Raw genomic sequence first — 20,012 nt, forward strand, 5'->3', positions numbered from 1 at the left:
TCATATTAATAATGAGCTCTTCTTGTCTGTCCTAGGCTAACCTCTCCAGAACGGGTATTAGAGGGATTCCTTTTGCTTTCTTTTCACTTTTAGACTCCAGTTTTACAGGCATTTACTAGGGAGTAAGCCCCATTGAATGCAGTGGGACTGACATTCAAGTAAAAATGGTAGGATCACACTGTTCTGTGTGTCCCCTCCGCCCTGCAGTGTAGGAGTTTGTCAGACAGGCATGGTGGAGGATCAGGAAGGAATCCCTTTGTGTACAACTGAGGTAAACTACCACGGGCTAACTACCCCCAACACCCTCTTCTTACTATCTGGATGGGAAGGACTTCTGTCCCTTTCTGTAGGTGTGTGTGTTTCTGAATGCTTTCAGTGATGGTGGCCATGATAATAGCTGGTGGTCATTAATTTGGCTTCATTAGTCCAGAATAAATAAATACCTGTTTCTATGTAGGACAATTTAGCAGTGCCTTTGGAGTCTGATGAGTGCAGAGGTTAATTTTCCACAATATATTGTGAGTAAAAGCAAACCAAACAAAAAATTGGTGTGTCTGTTTTGTAGTAGTTATTTGGAATGAACACATATTGAATATATACTGTTGTATTCCGATTATAGAGGGGTTGCCCCAAAATATCTGAAGATAATGAGGGCTACTGTTTCTACCAGTTCCTTCTGGAACTTAATACTTGCCACATCCACATATACTGCTAGGAAATAAGGGTGAAATATTGAAAAGAAAAATAAATTGCTAATATTTTACATTAAGATGTGCTATTAAAATGATACACAAAATGTTTGCATCTATTTTGTGAGGTTGGGTTGAGTCTCTTTTCTGGGGTCCTCTTTCTTCTTTCTCATATCTCCCATCAGATGACTCTGGGGTTTCATCTCATAAACCTTGGTTCCTACCATATTTCCTCATGGGTGACCTTATGCAGCCTGTGTACACATTTACTTAGTAGCAAAGTCCATTTATTTCAATGGGACTCACTTCCCATTGAAAGTGAGCCTGATATTATGATAAAGTTATCTGAAAGATGGGTGTCAGATGTTTGGACAGGGGCACAATTTCAGTGCTTGCCCTAGGCACTATTTTCTGTAGATATGCCTCTGCTGCACTTTTCTCCCTTTAAGAGAGACGGAAGGGCCCTTTAAGAGAGACGGAAGCCTCTCTTAAGAGTTCTGTGGGAAAAGCTCTGGGCCACACTTCCCAGCCCTCTATGGATGCCTTCCAAGACCTTCACTGGTGCTTGGCAAAGCATAGCAATGCATGGTGGAAACAGTCACCATCACATGGTGCTTGGGGGACTGTGAAGCGTATATTCAGCTTTGGCTGAAGTTCACACAGGCCCAGTAAACAATTAGGTAGGGAGCCGTACTTAGGTTGATGGGAGCCACCACTGGCTCCTAGGTCTTACAATGAAGAATACAAGCCTGTCTTTAACTGATGGCCTTAAAACAGGAAGTGGGCCCCCTTTTCATTAAAAAAACCCAAAACAAAAGCAGCCACAGAAGATCCTGAGCATGACCATAGTGTATGGGAAGGTGGATTAAAATTTCCCCACCAAAAATCCCCACTGAAGCAGGTATTTGCAGCAAATAGCCACTTGGGATGCAGTTTTCATCCGGAAACAAAGCATCCCATCCTATGCACCCCTGTCCCAATCTGGATCTAATCCCCATGGCTGTGCGTGTGCGGGGAAGGGGGGGGAGAGACAAAACAGGGACATTGACCATTTCAAGCACCTCAATCAATGATGGGTTTAATGTAATTGTAGGTACCCAAAAAGTACCTTTGGGCCTCTGCTTGTGCATTGTTCACTCTCTAGGATATGGGATTCAAGGTTGGAAAGAGCCATTTCAAAATGAATTGCACCGAGTCCAGAAATTTAAAGAAGATTAGCATCTGAAGATTAGCGCCCTTTCTTGAGACGGCAGATCTGGCCACAGTTACCCATGCCTTAGTCACGTCTCAGCTAGATTACTGTAACATGCTCTGCATGGGGCTGCCCTTGAAGAATATCCAGAAACTGCAGCTAGTGCAAAATGAGGCACTAGGGTTCTTTCTGGAGCTGCCCAGTGTGATCATATCACACCTATTTTGAAGGAGCTGCAGTGGTTACCAGTGTGTTTCCATTCCAGGTCCAATTCAAGGTGCTGGTTCTGACCTTTAAAGCCCTTAATGGTTTGGGCCCAGGATACCTGAGGGACCACCTGCTCCCAAGGGTTACTGTCCACCTGACGAGATCATCTGAGGGAGCTCTGCTCCAGGTGCCCACAATGAGGGAGGCTCAGTTGTTGTGCAAGCGGGACAGGGCCTTCTCTGCTGCTGCCCCCAGACTTTGGAATTCTCTCCCAGTGGCCATTTGTTCCTCGGACTCCATCTTGGCTTTTTATCCAGGCCTTTACATGATTGTCTTTATTGCTGCTTCTGTGTGTCTTACCCACGTATAGTTTTTATGTTTGTATTTTAATATTTTAAATCAGATTTGTTTCAATTTTAGCTTAATATTTTAATTGTCATTTTTATTGTATTAAACCGCCTTGGGATTGTTTTTAATGAAAGGTGCTATATAAATTTAACAATCAATCAATCAATCAATCAATCAATCTGGCAAGACAATGAAAAACAAACTGAGGCTATATTCTTTAGTGATGCCCCAGACTCTAAACCTGCATCCTGGGGCTTATGGCATATTTTTGTCTTTCCCAGTAACAATTCATAAGAACAGCAAGAACAGCCCTTCTGGATCAGGCCCAAGGCCCATCCAGTCCAGCACCATGTTTCACACAGTGGCCCACCAGATGCCTCTGGGAAGCCCACAGGTGAGGGTATGCCCTCTCTCTTGCTGTTGCTCACCTGCAACTGGTATTTAGAGACAGCTTACCTCTGAGGCTGGAGGTGGCTATAGTCACCAGACTAGTAGCCATTGATAGACCTGTCCTTCATGAATTTGTTTAAGCCCCTTTTAAAGCACTCTATGTGCAGCTGCCCTTGTATGTAGTCTGGAAACTACAGTTGGTCCTGAATGCGGCAGCCAGGTTGGTCTCTGGGTCATCTTGGAGAGACCATATAACTTCTGAGCGACACTGGTTGCCGATGTGTTTCCGAGCAAGATACAAGGTGCTGGTTATAACCTATAAAGCCCTAAACAGCTTGGGCCCTAGGTATTTAAGAGAATGTCTTCTTCGTCATGAACCCCACCGCCCACTGAGATCATCTGGAGAGGTCCGACTGCATTTGCCACCAGCTCATCTGGTGGCCACTCAGGGACGGGCCTTCTCCGCTGCTGCCCCGAGGCTTTGGAATGCGCTCCCTAGTGAAACAAGAGCCTCCCCATATCTGACAGCTTTTTAAAAGTCTTTAAAGATGTATCTGTTCACCCAGGCTTTTAATTAATATTGTTTTAATGGTTTTAATGCTGTTTTAAAATATTGTTTTAAAAATTTTAAATTGCTGTAATGTTTTAAACTTTCTTTTTTTATTTTGTTGTAAACTGCCCAGAGACGTAAGTTCAGGATGGTATAAATATATATTAAATAAATAAATAAATAAATAATGATTCCAAGTATGGCTGGAGGCCATACTTTTTCACAGCTGCCATGCACTGCATGTTGCAATTCTTGTTGCAAATGAAAAATATTAAAATCAGCAGAGCAAAGACTGAACTAATACAGGACTTGACTACAGATTTTGAAAATTGGGGGTGGAAACTATATTATCTTTCTGACTGTGCTGTCACTGAACTGCAGTGTCACTTTGGACCAATAACTTTACTTTTTTCTATGCCTCAATTTCCCCAGTACAGTAATTAAAATGGCACTGGAAATATAATTGGTTCAGGGTTTGGCTGAATTGAAACAGACTGGTCCCCTGGTCCATGGGCCAGTCCGAATTTGGACTCGTCAACCTGCAGTCAGTGCACACCCATACATAGAATGTCATGTGAAAATCTAAACTCCATTTTAATTACTGTACTGGGGAAACTGAGGCATAGAAACATTAAAGATATTGGTCTAAAGTGACACTGCAGTTCAGCACAGTCAGAAATATCATCTAGTTTCCTCTCCCAATTTTCAAAATCTGTTGTCAAGTCCAGTATCAGTTCAGTCTTTGCTCTGCTGATTTTAATATTTTTCATTTGCAGCAAGAATTGTTACTGGTGAAAGCAAAAATATGCCATCAGCCCAAGAATACAGGTCTGAATTCACACCACTTGTCGAACCACAGTCCATGCCACCCCTAGTGCTATGCTTGTAAAAATAACAATGACATAGAAAAAGACCAATACTGAAACCAAGAGGCAAAAACTGACAATCTGTGTGATGGAATTTCTATTTTAATGAGAAAGCAGCTGATTTGTATTTGCAAGCTAAGATTCATTGTTATCTGGTGGCCCCTTATGTTGCAAACTAAGTCTTGCTACGCCATCTAGTGTTGACTTTTTAGGCTTTTGACAGATGCTGTACATAGTTCACCAATGAATAATAGTTACAGGCCCTTCTCTAAACATAAGGCAATTATAAAGAGCACGTTGCAGGGTTGTCAGCAACTGAAAAATAGCCATCTGACCTTTAGGTGCAGAATCCAGAAGGAATGAAAACTGCATGATGTTGACTTGCTGGTAGGCATGTCTAGAAAGTAAGTTGTAAAAATGGTTTTCACATTGCCAAGGAAAACTTTGCTGTGACTAGTATGTTTCCAAAGTTTGTGATTACTTGATTCAGAAATCCAACTGGTCCAGCTTGTGGTGTTCAGCTATATTAAAAATCAAGCAACACTCCATACATCCTCCTCTCCCAAGATCTTCTTCAGCTTGGAGTGTAAAATGAGATTTTGTGAGATTCTGTGCATGTGCTGTTAAATTCATCAGACCAGGTACCCACAGCCAGCTGCTCTATGTGCATGTATACAAGCTCTTCAGTATGAAACCCCTGACTTCCACTCAGATTCTGACTGGTTGATATGAACTAAATAGGCACGTAAGCAGACTTCTCTTTGTTTTTTTCTGCTTGTGTAAATTCTTATGTTTCTTGCCAATGTGTTACATGGTCTTGGTTTCCCCAGAGGTACTCTTACCACACACACACCCCCGGGGGTCTGCAAATCCTCTTTAGTCTGTCACAGGTGGTGTGGTTGCTATGCCACTCTACCGGCCCACACTGTGCCGGGCGGCCAAGTGTGACTGTGACCTGCTCTGGGTGGTCCAGTATGACCTCTGCTTTAGAGACAGAGTGGGTGGGGAGTGGGGAAAGGGCTATGTGGAATGAGAATATGTTAAATTGTGTGCTGAAATGTTTCTGCTAATACATATTTGCATTAATATACCTGTTTTCTATTACGTTCTTGTGAGTTCAGTTGCTGTTTGCGCCCTCAAGAATCCACATGTTAGAAATACTTCATGCAGGGCTTATGATAGGGGGGTTCAGGGAGTACATCGTACCCAGGCCCAGGATCCAGAAGGGGGACCTTTTGGACTGTAACCTATATTACACGTTATTGCAACAGTTCATAGCTTATCTCTAGATCTTTTGCGACCTAATGATAACTATGATCGCCAGCTTGGCTAAGCCTATTCAAAAGATCAGGCATCACATATTGTATGTTCTGATAAGCCAATGCTTTTATGCTACCAAGAAACTTAAGTAGGTATGCTATGCTAAATAGGTATGAAAATACAACGGCACACAAGCAAATATATAAGTACAATGCTCAACAGCCATTTTTTCACCTTGTGGTTGTCACACACTCAACTTATGTGGAAATGCTGCTGCTGCTGAATGCATACCTGAAGCAATAACCTTTTTCAGAACAATTCAAACTGTGTACCACCTGTTCAGTTCCAGTCCAAAGCGGTGGGAATTACTACAAAACCGTATTGGTTTTCTGAAACAAGATGGTCAGATCGCGTTGAATGTGTAAAGCCTTTTGCAGCTAACTTGCCTGGCATTAAATTGGCACTGGAAGACCTCCTAGAACTAAATTTGATGGCCAAAACAAGAAATGAAGTCCATGGAGTTTTATTATATGTGACATCTTTTGCCTGTGTGTTAATGTCAGCTGTGTGGTACAAAATATTAGCTGACATAGATATTTGCAACAAGGTCATCCAAGCTAGAGATGCCACACTGATGTTCAAGTAGCAAACATAGAAACTCTCCTCACAGATCTGACAAAACTTCGAAACAACTGGAAATGCATGTGGAATGAAGCCAAATTGGTTGCGTCAAACCTAAAGATCGAAATAAAACTCTCCCATAGATGTGGTGGAGTTAGGCGCAAGAGTCAAGGCCACAGGAGGAAATGAATGACACAGATGATACACCAGAAGAAGCCTAATTCAGAAAGTGTGTGTTTTACATTTTGGTAGACAATGTTATAGCAGGATTAACTGTCGGCTTCAATGCTGTTAAGCAGTTGGCAGAAAAATTTGATTTCTTGTGGAAATATCTCACCATGTCTGAAAGTGATGTGGAGAGAAAAGCTTTATCTTTATCAGGGCAATATCTGCTGACCTTAATGGTGATGATTTTGGGAAAGAAACGCAACATTTACCCTTAGTACATAAAGCAATTTTTGTAAATGGACAGTTAAAGCCATTAGATCTGTTGAACTTGTTAACAGAGTATAGACTTGGTGACCTGTTTCCAAATGTGACCTGTTTCTCAAAAAAAGTCCAGGAAAGCTCTTTTTAAAAAGTAAATACAAAGCCTATCTACCTTTTAAAAATACTTTTTACTAATAATTATGACTTCTGATGATCTGATCTACACGGCAATATAAAAGGATGTTTCAGTGTGAATTCTTTCTCCTTTTCTGTATTGTAGCATAAACAACTATGTTCAAATCAAATGTGCTTTTTTCTCTCTCATCCTCTTTTATTTTATTTTATTTTATTTATATTTATATTTATCATGGAGGGAGTATAGGAGCATAAGGCCTCAAATGTAGAAAATCAACAGAGTGCTCCATTCCACCCCTCTCTCATCTTCAATACCTTTTTTGGCCTTACAGGCTACAGCTCATGGCATAAAACCATAGTGGATAAAAACAGGATGACTAGTGGAAAAGGGAAGGGGGCCCAAAAGAAACTTTGTACCCCTTGATAAAATTCCTCTCAAAGGCCTTGACTTCATGTGTCACAGTGTGTGTGTGCATGTGTGTGTATGTGTGTAGGGGGAAGATGCTCAACTTGCAGTGGGTGGGACCTCCAAAGGCCTTTAGCTCCAGCCCCCAAAATTACCCAGGTCCATCTCTGGGTTTTCTATCTACTTCTTTTAAAAAAACCTCTTGTACCCATTGTTGTGTGTGTGTGTGTGTGTGTGTGTGTGTGTGTGTGTGTGTGCTGACATGTGGCCTCTGTGGGGATGGGAGTTACTTGCACTGCTGCTGCTGTGGATCTGAAAGCAGTGGGATCCCTGAAGAAAACTGTGGTTGCATTAGAGTATTTCTTCCCATTCACCACAATGGGAAGAAATATGGTAAGACCTGTAGCACAACTGCAGTTCTCTACAGCAGTGCTGCTTTTTCCAGGTCTAAAACAGCAGTGCTGCAAGTCACTCCTGTCTCCATAGAGTGCACCATGTCAGCCAATGAATCCATTGGGGTGTGTGTGTAAAAAAAAAAATATATATATATATATATGTATATATATATGAAATCAGTTCATACAATCCCGAGTCATGATTAATAGATATGCATGGATGTTCTGTGTCCATTGATCAAATCAATGAGCAAAGATGGTACATATGAACTTTGCAGGACTGGGGCCAAAGGTGACTGGGCAGTTTTAGTTCCTACATTCCACCTGTTGGAGCTGTGGCTGCCCAGGACTATATAGGCACACTGCCATCCTTCCAGCTTCCTAGAAGCCTGCTGGTGGAGGAAGAGAAAAGACATCATCTGGCCTTGGCAGACCCCAGAGTGAGAGGCCCACCACCGGCGGGGTTGCCACCAAAGGGGTGACACCAAAGGGGGTTGCCCCTTTGGGGGAGCCACTTCAGGGGGCCATGAGGGCAAGGGCCAGACCCTCTGTTTAATTATTAGATTAGGGAGGAGCTACTCAACAGTAGAGCTTCTGTTTAGTTAGTTTAGCTGCTTTTAGAACTGGCCTGAAATTGTTGTCATGTGTTTGGGTTCATCTGGAAATGGGAAGACAGGGGGCGCCTTTGAATGTGGTGCAGCTATCCCAGTGGTGGTGGGAAATAGAAGGCGTAACATTGTCAGGTCATCAGGCCATTCCAGGAGAAGGGTGGTCATAAATTTAAATGCTGTCCCCCCTTCTGGCTGTCCTGCCTGTTCTCTGACCTCGGGAAGCACTGCCAACAACCCACATAGCCATATCCTGCTTCTCTGCAATGCCAGGTCGGTCCAAAATAAATCTGAACTCATCTGTGATTTGATTATGGATGAAGGGGCTGACCTGGTGTGTATTACTGAGACTTGGTTGGGGGAGGCTAGTGGCCCAGTTTGGGCCCAGCTTCTCCCTCCAGGATATTCTGTAGAGGAGCAGGTGAGAAGACATGGGTGGGGAGGTGGAGTGGCTGTGGTCTATAACATCTCCCTTACCAGGGTCCCTGTTAGGGTATCGGACCATATTGAATGTGTGTACTTTAGTTTGGGGACCAGGGATCGATTGGGACTTCTGTTGGTATACCGATCGCCCTGCTGCCCAACGGAATCCCTTACTGAGCTCACAGACTTGGTCACAGAACTCACGTTGGAGTCTCCCAGACTTTTGGTGCTGGGGAACTTCAATGTTCATTTCGGGACAATTTCAGGACCATTGTCCGGAGCAGCTCAGGAGTTCATAGCGGCCATGACAACTATGGGCCTATCCCAAGCGGTTTCTGGATCAACACATATTGCAGGTCTCACGCTTGATTTGGTCTTTTACTCTGATCAGGGAGCTTTTCCATGGTTGGGGACTCCTCTGATTACCCCATTGTCATCGATGGACCTCAATCTGGTTACGGTTGGACTTACCACCACTTACCACCTCTGCAGGCGCTAGGGCCTATTAGAATGGTCCGCCCAAAGAAGTTATTGGATCCAGGGATTTAATGTTGGCTTTGCTGGTGATCCCGTTGATACCCTGGTTGAGAATTGGAACAACTTACTCACCAGGGCAGTAGACACGATTGCTCCTAAGCGTCCCTTCTGACCTGCTTCAAAACAGGCCCCTTGGTATACGGAAGATCTATGGGGACTGAAGCGGCAAGGTAGGTGACTGGAACTCAAGTGGAAAAAGACTCGACTCGAATCAGACAGATTACAACATAGAGCACATTTAAAGATTTATGCTCAGGCAATACGTGCTGCAAAGAAGCGGTTCTTTTCTGCCCATATTGCCTCTGCAAGTTCACATCCGGTGGAGTTGTTCAGGGTTGTGAGGGGACTAGTATCTGCCCCTCCCCCGAACCAGTATTTGGAGTCATCAGTTACCCGTTGTGATGTGTTTAAAGAATTTTTCGCAGATAAAATCTCTCAGATTCAGGCAGACTTCGATGGAGACTCCACAATTAATTTGATGTCTGAACTGGAGGCGTCCGACAACTCCTCTTATGGTATTTGACTGGATTGGTTTCAGTTTGTGACTCCTGAGAATGTGGACAAGCTGCTTGGAGCGGTGAGGCCTACCACTTGTTCTCATGACCCTTGCACAACTTGGCTTGTTCTATCTAGCAGGGAGGCTGTTGTAGGCGGCCTGGTGGAAATCATAAATGCCTCTCTGAGGAAAGGCAGGATGCCTCCTTGTCTCAAGGAGGCAATTATTAGACCTCTTCTAATGAAGCCTGCATTAGATCCTTCAGAGTTGAGCAATTATAGGCCTGTTTCCAACCTCCCATGGCTGGGGAAGGTGATTGAGAGGGTGGTGGCCTCTCAGCTCCAGACGGTCTTGGAGGAAACTGATTATCTAGACCCATTTCAAACTGCTTTTGGGGCAGGCTATGGGGTAGAGACTGCCTTGGTCTGCCTGATGGATGACCTCCAATTGGGAATTGACAGAGGAAGTGTGACTCTGTTGGTCCTTTTGGACCTCTTGGCAGCTTTCGATACGATCGACCATAGTAGCCTTCTGTAACGTCTGAGAGTGTTGGGGGTGGAAGGCACTGTTTTACAGTGGTTCTGCTTCTACCTCTTGGACAGATTCCAGATGGTGCCGATTGGAGACTGTTGCTCTTCAAAATCTGAGCTTAAGTATGGTGTCCCTCAAGGCTTCGTACTTTCTCGAATGCTCTTTAACATCTACATGAAACTGCTGGGAGACATCATCAGGAGATTTGGAGCTGGGTGTTACCAGTATGCTGATGACACCCAGATCTATTTCTCCATGTCAACTTCTTCAGGAGCTGGCATATCCTCCCTAAATGCCTACTTGGAAGCAGTAATGGGCTGGATGAGGGAGAATAAACTGAAGCTGAATCCAGATAAGATGGAGATACTTATTGTGTGGGATCATAACTCCAGAGATGATTTTGATCTACCTGTTATAGATGAGGTCACACTTCCCCATAAGGAACAGGTTCGCAGTCTGGGAGTACTTCTGGATTCACACCTCTCCCTGGTTTATCAGGTTGAGGAGGTGGCCAGGGGTGCTTTCTATCAGCTTCAGCTCATACGCCAGCTATGCCCGTTTCTTGAGATCAACGACCTCAAAACAGTGGTACATTTGTTGGTAACCTTCAGACTTGACTTTTGTAATGCGTTCTACGTGGGGCTGCCTTTGTACGTAGTCCGGAAACTTCAGTTGGTTCAGAATGAGGCAGCCAGGCTGGTCTCTGGGTCATCTCAGAGAGACCACATTACACCTCTGCTGATGGAGTTGCACTGGCTGCCTATAGGTTTCTGGGCAAAATACAAAGTGCTAGTTATAAAGCCCTAAATTCCTAAATGGCTTAGGCCCTGGGTATTTGAAAAAACATCTTCTTTATTATGAGCCCCACCATCCATTGCAGTCATCTGTGGAGGTCCGTCTCCAGTTGCTGCCATTTCGTCTGGTGGCCACACGGAGACAGGCCTTCTCAGTTGCTGCGCTGGGACTATTGAATGCACTCCCTATTGAGATACGATCCTCCCCATCTCTGACAATTTTTTAAAAATGCTTTAAAACCCATCTTTTTACTCAGGTTTTTTCAGCTTTTTAATTGGTTTTTAATTCTGTGATTGACTTTTAAATTGTTAGTATTTAATTGTTTTTATGTGTTTTTATATGTGTTTTTAACTGTTTTATCATTGTGAACCGTCCAGAGACACGAGTTGGAGCGGTATAAAAGTGTAATAATAAATAAAATAATAAATAAACAAATAAACAAATAAACAAAGCTGAAAGAATAAACAATCAATTAAGAGACCCCTTAAAGTACCAGGGGCCCAATAAAAGAAACATCCCAGGGGAAAGAGGTAATTCAGACTTGAGTCCTGATAAGGAGCCAGACTTGATTTGGTTCCTGGATAAATCAATATGGTTTGTCAGATGTGATAGCAAAGTATGTAGTTAGCATGACTGGGTGGTTCTGCCAAAGTCATTTCTTCACAGTCCAAGGGCCCTGCCTTGGAACTGAGGGCCAAACTATACAAGATGTGTGCTTGCATGTCTTCTGTTTTTTGTAAAGTAGCAGCTGGGGGTGGGGGGGCGTGCAGAATCTAAATTGGGATGATGGTATGGGTGAAGGGAAGTTGATCCTTTCACTTGCACCCTTTGAAGGGACACATTTAAGGAAATTTAGGGAAAGGAAAGCAACAGAATTATGTTGTGGGATCTCCTGTTTCAGAAATTTTAAGAGAAGGGGTTCTTTAGGGGAAGGGTCTTCACACTATACCCCCATCATCTCAGCCACAATGGCCAACAACATCTGATATAGGAAACCAAATCTAAGAATCCTGGGTTACATAATGATAGGCAAAACCTAAGAGTGTTTTTGGTCAGATGCAAGTCTCAAAAGAGAAGCTACCAAAAACAGCCTCACAAGTAGCTGCTTGTTTAGTTGCCTCTTTTATGGCAGATAAGAATGATCTTCTCCAGGCAACTGGACAAGATGCAGTACAGATGGTTCTTTTCATCTTCTTAAGGCTGCAAATGATTAACGTGGGCTTACACTGGCCAAAATTCTGACTAATGCTGCTCCTGCACAACAAACAAAGTTGTGCTAGTGCAAAAAGATAGCTTGTCATATATATTTGATGAGCAGTTCTTTGGGGGGGGGGTGGTAAATAAGCAGATGAATTTCCCTTTATCTTTCATTCTTCCACCTTTTTCTTTTATTTTCTTTTTTCCACATCTTACCATTATAGCTGTTCATAAAACATGTCATGGATTGCATAGTTAAGATTGTTGTATAAGTTGTCTGTCAAAATGGTTATTTGTTGTTCGTTCCTGGAAAACCTCTCTCTCTCTCTCTCTCTCTCTCTCTCTCTCTCTCTCTCTCTCTCTCTATATATATATATATATATATATATATACACACACACACACACAAACACACATATATATACAGGTGAAACTCGGAAAATTAGAATATCGTGCAAAAGTCCATTAATTTCAGTAATGCAAATTAAAAGGTGAAACTGATATATGAGACAGACGCATTACATGCAAAGCGAGATAAGTCAAGCCTTAATTTGTTATAATTGTGATGATCATGGCGTACAGCTCATGAAAACCCCAAATCCACAATCCCAGAAAATTAGAATATTACATGGAACCAAGAAGACAAGGATTGTAGAATAGAACAATATCGGACCTCCGAAAAGTATACAGTGTACTGTGCTTGATTGGCCAGCAAACTCGCCTGACCTGACCCCATAGAGAATCTATGGGGCATTGCCAAGAGAAGGATGAGAGACATGAGACCAAACAATGCAGAAGAGCTGAAGGCCGCTAATGAAGCATCCTGGTCTTCCATAACACCTCATCAGTGCCACAGGCTGATAGCATCCATGCCACGCCGCATTGAGGCAGTAATTGCTGCAAAAGGGGCCCAAGCCAAGTACTGAATACATATGCATGCTTATACTTTTCAGAGGTCCGATATTGTTCTATTCTTCAATCCTTGTCTTCTTGGTTCCATGTAATATTCTAATTTTCTGGGATTGTGGATTTGGGGGTTTCATGAGCTGTACGCCATGATCATCACAATTATAACAAATTAAGGCTTGACTTATCTCACTTTGCATGTAATGCGTCTGTCTCATATATCAGTTTCACCTTTTAATTTGCATTACTGAAATTAAGACTTTTGCACAATATTCTAATTTTCCGAGTTTCACCTGTATATACACACAGCATAACTGCGTAATTCATGGTAATGTTCAAAAGTTCAAAATGGTGCTATTGCACAAATGTTCCCAACAAAACATATGAGGCATGCCACAGGTTGTGCACCCTGTAAAATACTAGTCTAGAATACAAGCTCCAGACTTAACACAATTAGCTAGTGCAAAGTTCTTGCTCAAACACAGTGTTAGTCAGGATGTCAGCCACTGGCAGGCTAGTAGTAAAAAAAAAAAAAAAAGGTGGACTAAAAAAATGATGTTGAATGGACATCTCTTAGGAATGCTTCAGATGTAAGTAAGTTACTTTAAGGGGAAAGTCTGTACAATATGACTTGTGAAGTGACTTCTAGCTAGAATCTGTGATTCAGAGAGAGAGATCGAGAGAGAGATCACATGTAACAGACTTGCGATTTCACACACACACACACACACACACACACACACACACACACAGGCATATCTAGGGAAAATAGCGCCTAGGGCAAGCACTGAAATTGCGCCCCTTGTCCAAACATCCAACACCCATCTTTCAGATAACTTTACCATAATATCAGCTGAAAAATACAAGTCAAGCTCATTAATCTTTTAATTTTTCAAAAACAATTTAGAAAACTACAAATTTCAGTATGCTAGGGCTCATGAAATACCCAAATACTTTGTGGAGGTATACTTGGAAAACTAATGTCTAATTCTCTACTATGCATTGTAGCATCACTATTACATAAGTTTTTAAAAGAAATGGAGAATTTGACTTTTCCCTATTTACTCTGAAAATAATTAAAAGATATGCAGAGTAAACTGTGTCTGCTTGGAATATATTCTAGTACAGGCTTCCTCAAACTGCGGCCCTCCAAATGTTGCTGAACTACAACTCCCAGCATACCCAGCCACATAAAATTGTGTCTAGGGATGCTGGGAGTTGTAGTTCAGCAACATCTGGAGGGCCGCAGTTTGGGGAAGCCTGTTCTAGTATTTCAGAAAGAAAGTTAAAATGAGAGAAAGAGAGCAAGAAACTCCCAGTGGGCCTTAATACTAAGGCTAATTAATACTAATTTCACACTGATTGAAAGACAAACTCACCATTAATAGCTATATTATTAAGGCATCACATTTAACTCACTTATAACAAGAAGCAAAGAGCAAATGAATACAATCCTAGCTCATAAGCTTCAGCTCATTATTCACAAGCCCTGATTCTCTGTACATAGTGCCAAACTGAATATGTGTACAGTGACTTATATTATATATATATATTTTAAAAACCACCTGTAGCCCCTAAAGGCTGTGGGGTGGGTCTGCAAAGGTTCCCGCTCCCCTCGCTGGCCTCTAGGGCTTTGCAGGGACCATTTGAGCATGTGTGGTGGCGAGATAGATAGATAGATAGATATAGATATAGATATATAGCCGCTGAAAACAAAATGGCCACTGTGCATGCTCAAATGGCCTCTGCGAGGCCTGGCATGAGGCCTCACAGAGGCCATTTGAGTATGCACAGTGGCCATTTTGTTTTCAGTGGCCTTTTTAAAAAAAATAATATTTTTTTAAAATGGTGCCCCCCCTTCAAGTGGCGCCCGGGGCACGTGCCCTGCCTGCCCTACCCCTAGATACGCCCCTGCACACACACACTGCATTCGGGCAAAATGGAGGAGGAAAACTGACTGTGTGGACTTCTTCCTTGCATGAAGGATATTTATTTAATATTTATTTATTTAATATATTTCTATACTGCCCCAAACACAAGTTCTCTGGGCAGTTTATCTTGCAAAGCCAATCATGGCCGGAGAGAGGGAGGTGCTTCCTTCCTCAGTTCTGGTTACAGAGAATGCAGCCTTCAGTTCTGCATTTGCACATCACACTCCAGAACTCAAACCTCGGGTATGAGCAGCGAAACTCACTACAAGCTGACGGTTCAGACTGGAGTTTGCAGAGCACAACCTCAGGTCTCATCCCAAATGGGACTGGAATTGCATACATTCAGACATACAGGTTTGGCAACCACTGGATCCTTTAACTCCAGTTTTCATTATGTGTGAATGCAGATAGATAGATAGATCGATCGATAGATCCCTATTACTTACATGGCACTGTACCAGGAGCAAGAGAGTGGACACTGCATTTCTGTAAAGGAACCAGAGGAAGAGGCTATTATTCTGTGATGTTAATGCTGCAAATGGCTGCAAATGTTCTTTCTAAAGCCATTTATAAAAAAGAGAAGATGCATGTTGTCCAGACTGTACCATATTTCATCTTTCAGTCTGTGGGTTGTTAGAAATCTTGGTAGAATATATGCAGCAGCACCCTGCAAGCTCTGCTGAAATGCAGAAAAGGAGACAGTATGTAGAAAAGGAGACACCCTTGTGAAAAACTAAGAATTTAAAAACGTGGGGAGTGGAGTACACATAGACCTGAAAACTCCTACACAAGTTTGTGCACCTTTAAAAAAATCCAACTCACCATGTAAACACTGATCCCCCCCACTATAAAATAAAATAAATAAAATAAAATTTCTACCTGCTCCCTTGCTCCTTTTAAATAAACCATCTTTGCTTTTCTGTAGGGATCATGATAGCTGATTCATAATAGAAAGTACCGTATTATGAAACCTTTGTATTCGTATCCCTGGTGCTTGCTGGAAGGCTCCACTATGTTTGCACAAAGATCATAATGTGTATTTACTAATGGATGCACACCAAAATAAATGCTCTGGTAAGACAGTGGCCTTTGCATAAATTCTGGTCAAATGGCTATGCTCTAAAATGTAATTTGAAGAATAAAGGCAATGCAGCTGGAACGGTTTCCCATTTGGACAACTGCATGCTGTACATCCTTTCTTGTAATGCCTTTTAATTGTGCAGTTTGCACAGACAGATGCAATACCAATGTCACAAGACTCTTTCATTCTAAAAAAAAATGGGCTAAATTATTTAGTATGTGTCACAGGCATATTTAAGACGCTAAACTGCAATGTATTTGCTAACCGACCATAAAGACACTGTCAGTTCGTGTGATGCAGATGTGACAGGTACTGTAGAGGCAGCACTAGAAAAATGATTAGGGACAACCTCAGTTCTGCATGCCCAAGCTGTTAAGGAAATGGTTCTCCTCATTGGGGAGGGGCAGTAGGGGGCAAATAATCTGAAAGGAGGCACTTGTCCCCCTTATTTCCGTAGCACCACCCAGGTTGAGTTTCCAATTATTTTAATAGGAAGTATGAAGATGCATTTTATAGCAGCCACACAGACATAATGACAAAAGAAGGGGAAAGAAGTTAATTCATTTCAAATGCACTGCCTTCTCCATTTAAACAAAGCTACATTGAATGCTGAATGTCTTTGAGGTGAACCATCTGTTTGATGCTGCTGGTCCTAGATACTGTGTTTTCTGATTTTACCATTGAAATTGGAAAAATAATTCAATTTTAGTTCATTGCTTTGGGAGATGTAAAAAGGAAAACAATCTCTCTCTCATTCCTCTCCCATCCTCTCTCTCTGTGTCATACACACATACACATGGTTCTATTATCTCATTAAGCACAAATTCTGTTTCATTGCTGAAACAAACTGCTACATAAATGGTTTGGCACTAGTTTAGCTTTTCCTTGTACTGAGCTTTGAAAAGAAGCTTTGTTAACTCCAAGCATTCATTCAATCATGCTGTTTATTCAGGGACAGCCAGCTATTCATAAAAGGCAGCCAATCATGTTCTCCTTTTCAACTTGGTAAATATTTCTGAGCCTTAAAGTGCAATGAATATAGTATTTAAAGTGGGGGGGGGGCTATTTTGGTGTGATAATAAAATACTGTATAGTGGACTGAATATTAAAAACTCTAAATTCTTCCAATATGAGCCATCACAAAATTTGACTCACAGTGACTCACAGAAAATATGAATTTGATAGGGATCAAATTACTTTTCCCTAACATTTAAATAATCTACATCTTGCAATTTGATGTAAACATTTTAATAATCTACATCTTGCAATTTGATGTAAACATTAAGGTCATTGTGAAACTTAAATTCACCTGTACCAAAACCCCCACAAACCATCATCCAGACTTGCCAAGTACAACAAAACTCATTTAGAGCATATTGTTATGCTCCTACTCCCCACCACTCTGATCAGTGAGAAGTTCCGGGGTTGCACTTCTACCTGGATGTTGGTTTCCTCTGGCATAGAGATCATTGGAGGCTTATAACATCTTTGTAATATTTTGTAGAAACATACTGGTTTACACAAAAAGGAGGAGGGGAGGGATAGCTCTTCTATATGCCACCACCAGAGCTGCTTCAATGGTGGGGTGCAGCAGAGGGAGGCAGGTGTGGTGGAAGGGGCATCTTGCTGCCCTTGCAGTGTCCCAATAACCCAAGTCCCAACACCATCTTCTCACCTTGCAGGACTTGGCAGAAAAAGGTAAGAAGGTGGTACAGTTGCTCAGGAGTTCCTCAGTGGTGAAGAAGGCTGCATTTCCCTGCCCCTTCTCATTGGACGGAGGGCCAGCAAAACTGGAAGTGATGCCAGCATGTTGACAGCAGCTCAGATGCTTAAGAGGCATGACCAGAGCAGTAAGCTGGCTGCTAGTAAATGACATAAAAGAAGAAAAATCCTGAGAAGGTGGGGAAAGGGGTAGATCTCATGGGATTTGGAGTGGGGTGTGTGTGGATATTTAAACAAGAAAAGGAAAGAGACTGAGGAGGAGAACCAGGTGGAAGACCATTTTCTCTCTGGAGAGGAGACAACCACATGAGAACAGCCTTTGAAGCAGGAGGATGACACATTTAAGAGGCAACTCCCTCTTCTCCGTAGTCTGAGATTCTTTAACACATTTGGATTTATTTTCCAAAGTATTGCCATTATTTCAGAAAAATATCTTTCATTGTTTTGCAATATAGTATATAGTTGCAGTGCAAATCATAATCTCCCTGTTATATTATAATCTACAGTGCTAGAGTATATTATTTGTATCTTATACAAACTGCAGAAACAAGTGAAACAAAAACACGTGAAGTATGAAGGCCTCTAACTGAGTGAGCATTGGTACCATATTTACATTTTAATCCCTCAGTACTTGACACATGGTGAGAAATGAATAGCAAGGCAAGCTTAAGGTAGAGTACTGTATGCCCTCTGGATGAACAGTCCTTCAAACCTGTGATTGTTTTTTAAGTCTTCACATCACACATGGGAAGGAACAGTAATGTCAACGCTTACTTATTTCCACAGGTCAATGGGATGCTTCTTCAGAGCACTCAACATAGAGCTTGCCAGCGACTGATGTAATATAATATAACAGCCCGAGCAATTCTGTTGAAGTAGAGAATCAAGTGCACTGGCTTTTATATGTTGGGGTATATGAGAGCTTTTCTTGTTTCCATGGGACTCTGGTTAGATTCAGATTATCATATTTTCCCTTAGCACAAAATGACTTTTACAGTCCATCTTGTTCCTGCTGCACACAGAGACTTTTCATGGTACATCTTGCTTTATCTCAATCACATCTGTTAATGCAACATGATTTGGTCATACATTGTATATTGCTGAAATTTTTCTGGGTATTCTAGTATAAAGGATCTGTCTTCAGAATTGTAGCTGGATTAGGTGACTTTCCATCTTCTGTTAGCTCCACTTTATTCTGCTCCACTTTGAGCAATTTAACATGTTTATTTTGCATCAGAATACGTTATCCTGGACTTGCACATGCACTTGTGTCAGCTATGCATACATTTAAGCCTGAATTATGTTCCTTTAAAAAAGCTTCTGGAGATCTCTCAGGTACCATGTGGTAAACTATAATCTGAAAAGAAAGCTAATTCATTTGTTTTGCCATCTGTGCCTAGGTATTGTTAAGTAACAAACATGACTGGAATTTCTCCTGAACAATTTCAACTGTCTCTTTTGTATACTTATTGCAGTTCACTGGGCCTCCAGGGAATGACTTGCCTTGAGATGGAAGGAGGAGAAATATTTGTCTGCTAATCAGACAAATCAACACTGATGTAATACCAACAGTTCATCTAATAGTTATGTCAGGAATTACTTTCAAGTATAATTAATTACATCTCAGGAATGATTGTTGCTTTATCTGTAATTCATTCATAAATTCCTAGGGTTACTATAAGATTTGGGCTATTTTCAGATCATGCATGATCTTGTAAGACCTCAGTCTGAAAGGCAGAATATCAAATATTTTATATAAAATAATAACACAAAAATAATGATGACTGGCATTCAGGCTAATGCTGTGCTGATGTGCCAGTGTTTTCTGATGCACAATGAGGGACAATCTTCCCCCTCGCCTGCAGACACCTGTGCCTCCCAAAATTATGTCCCTAAGGATCCTGCAGTCCTCAGGAACATAATTTTGGGAAGCACGGGTGGCTGAAGCGGAAACTGAAGAAAACTGAAAATCACCCCTCTCCTGTTGTGTGACAGAAAATGCTGGGGCGGCATAGCATTCGTCTGGATGTCAGATCATCATCATCATCATCATCCCCCAGTGAAGCACTACCTTGGCGTGGTTGTGGGGCTTGTGTACTCTGAGGAAGGTGAGAGCTATGCCAGAGGTCCAACCATACTGGACAGGTCTCACCAGAGGAGCCAGATGAAGAGTGACTCTCCCATCAACAATATGGTGAGATGTAACTTTAATCAATCTATACCAGATCGGTCGTCACCCGGGTCAACAAGGACCGCGCCAGGTGCTGGAGTCCCTGGACATCTGGTGGCAAGTAGGC

General features: G+C 42.0%; 1 long non-coding RNA gene across 1 annotated transcript in view; it reads left to right on the forward strand.

Moving 5' to 3' along the window:
• LOC128350787 (uncharacterized) overlaps nucleotides 1–19,002 on the forward strand; it is an 82,726-nt gene extending 63,724 nt beyond the window's left edge. Inside the window, exon 3 of the long non-coding RNA XR_008319455.1 lies at nucleotides 18,502–19,002. This is a non-coding gene — a long non-coding RNA (uncharacterized LOC128350787). The remainder of the gene's footprint in view (nucleotides 1–18,501) is intronic.
• The last annotated feature ends 1,010 nt before the right edge of the window (nucleotides 19,003–20,012 follow it).

This window comes from Hemicordylus capensis, chromosome 3 (assembly GCF_027244095.1).
Source record: "Hemicordylus capensis ecotype Gifberg chromosome 3, rHemCap1.1.pri, whole genome shotgun sequence".
Classification (NCBI taxonomy): Eukaryota; Metazoa; Chordata; class Lepidosauria; order Squamata; family Cordylidae; genus Hemicordylus; species Hemicordylus capensis.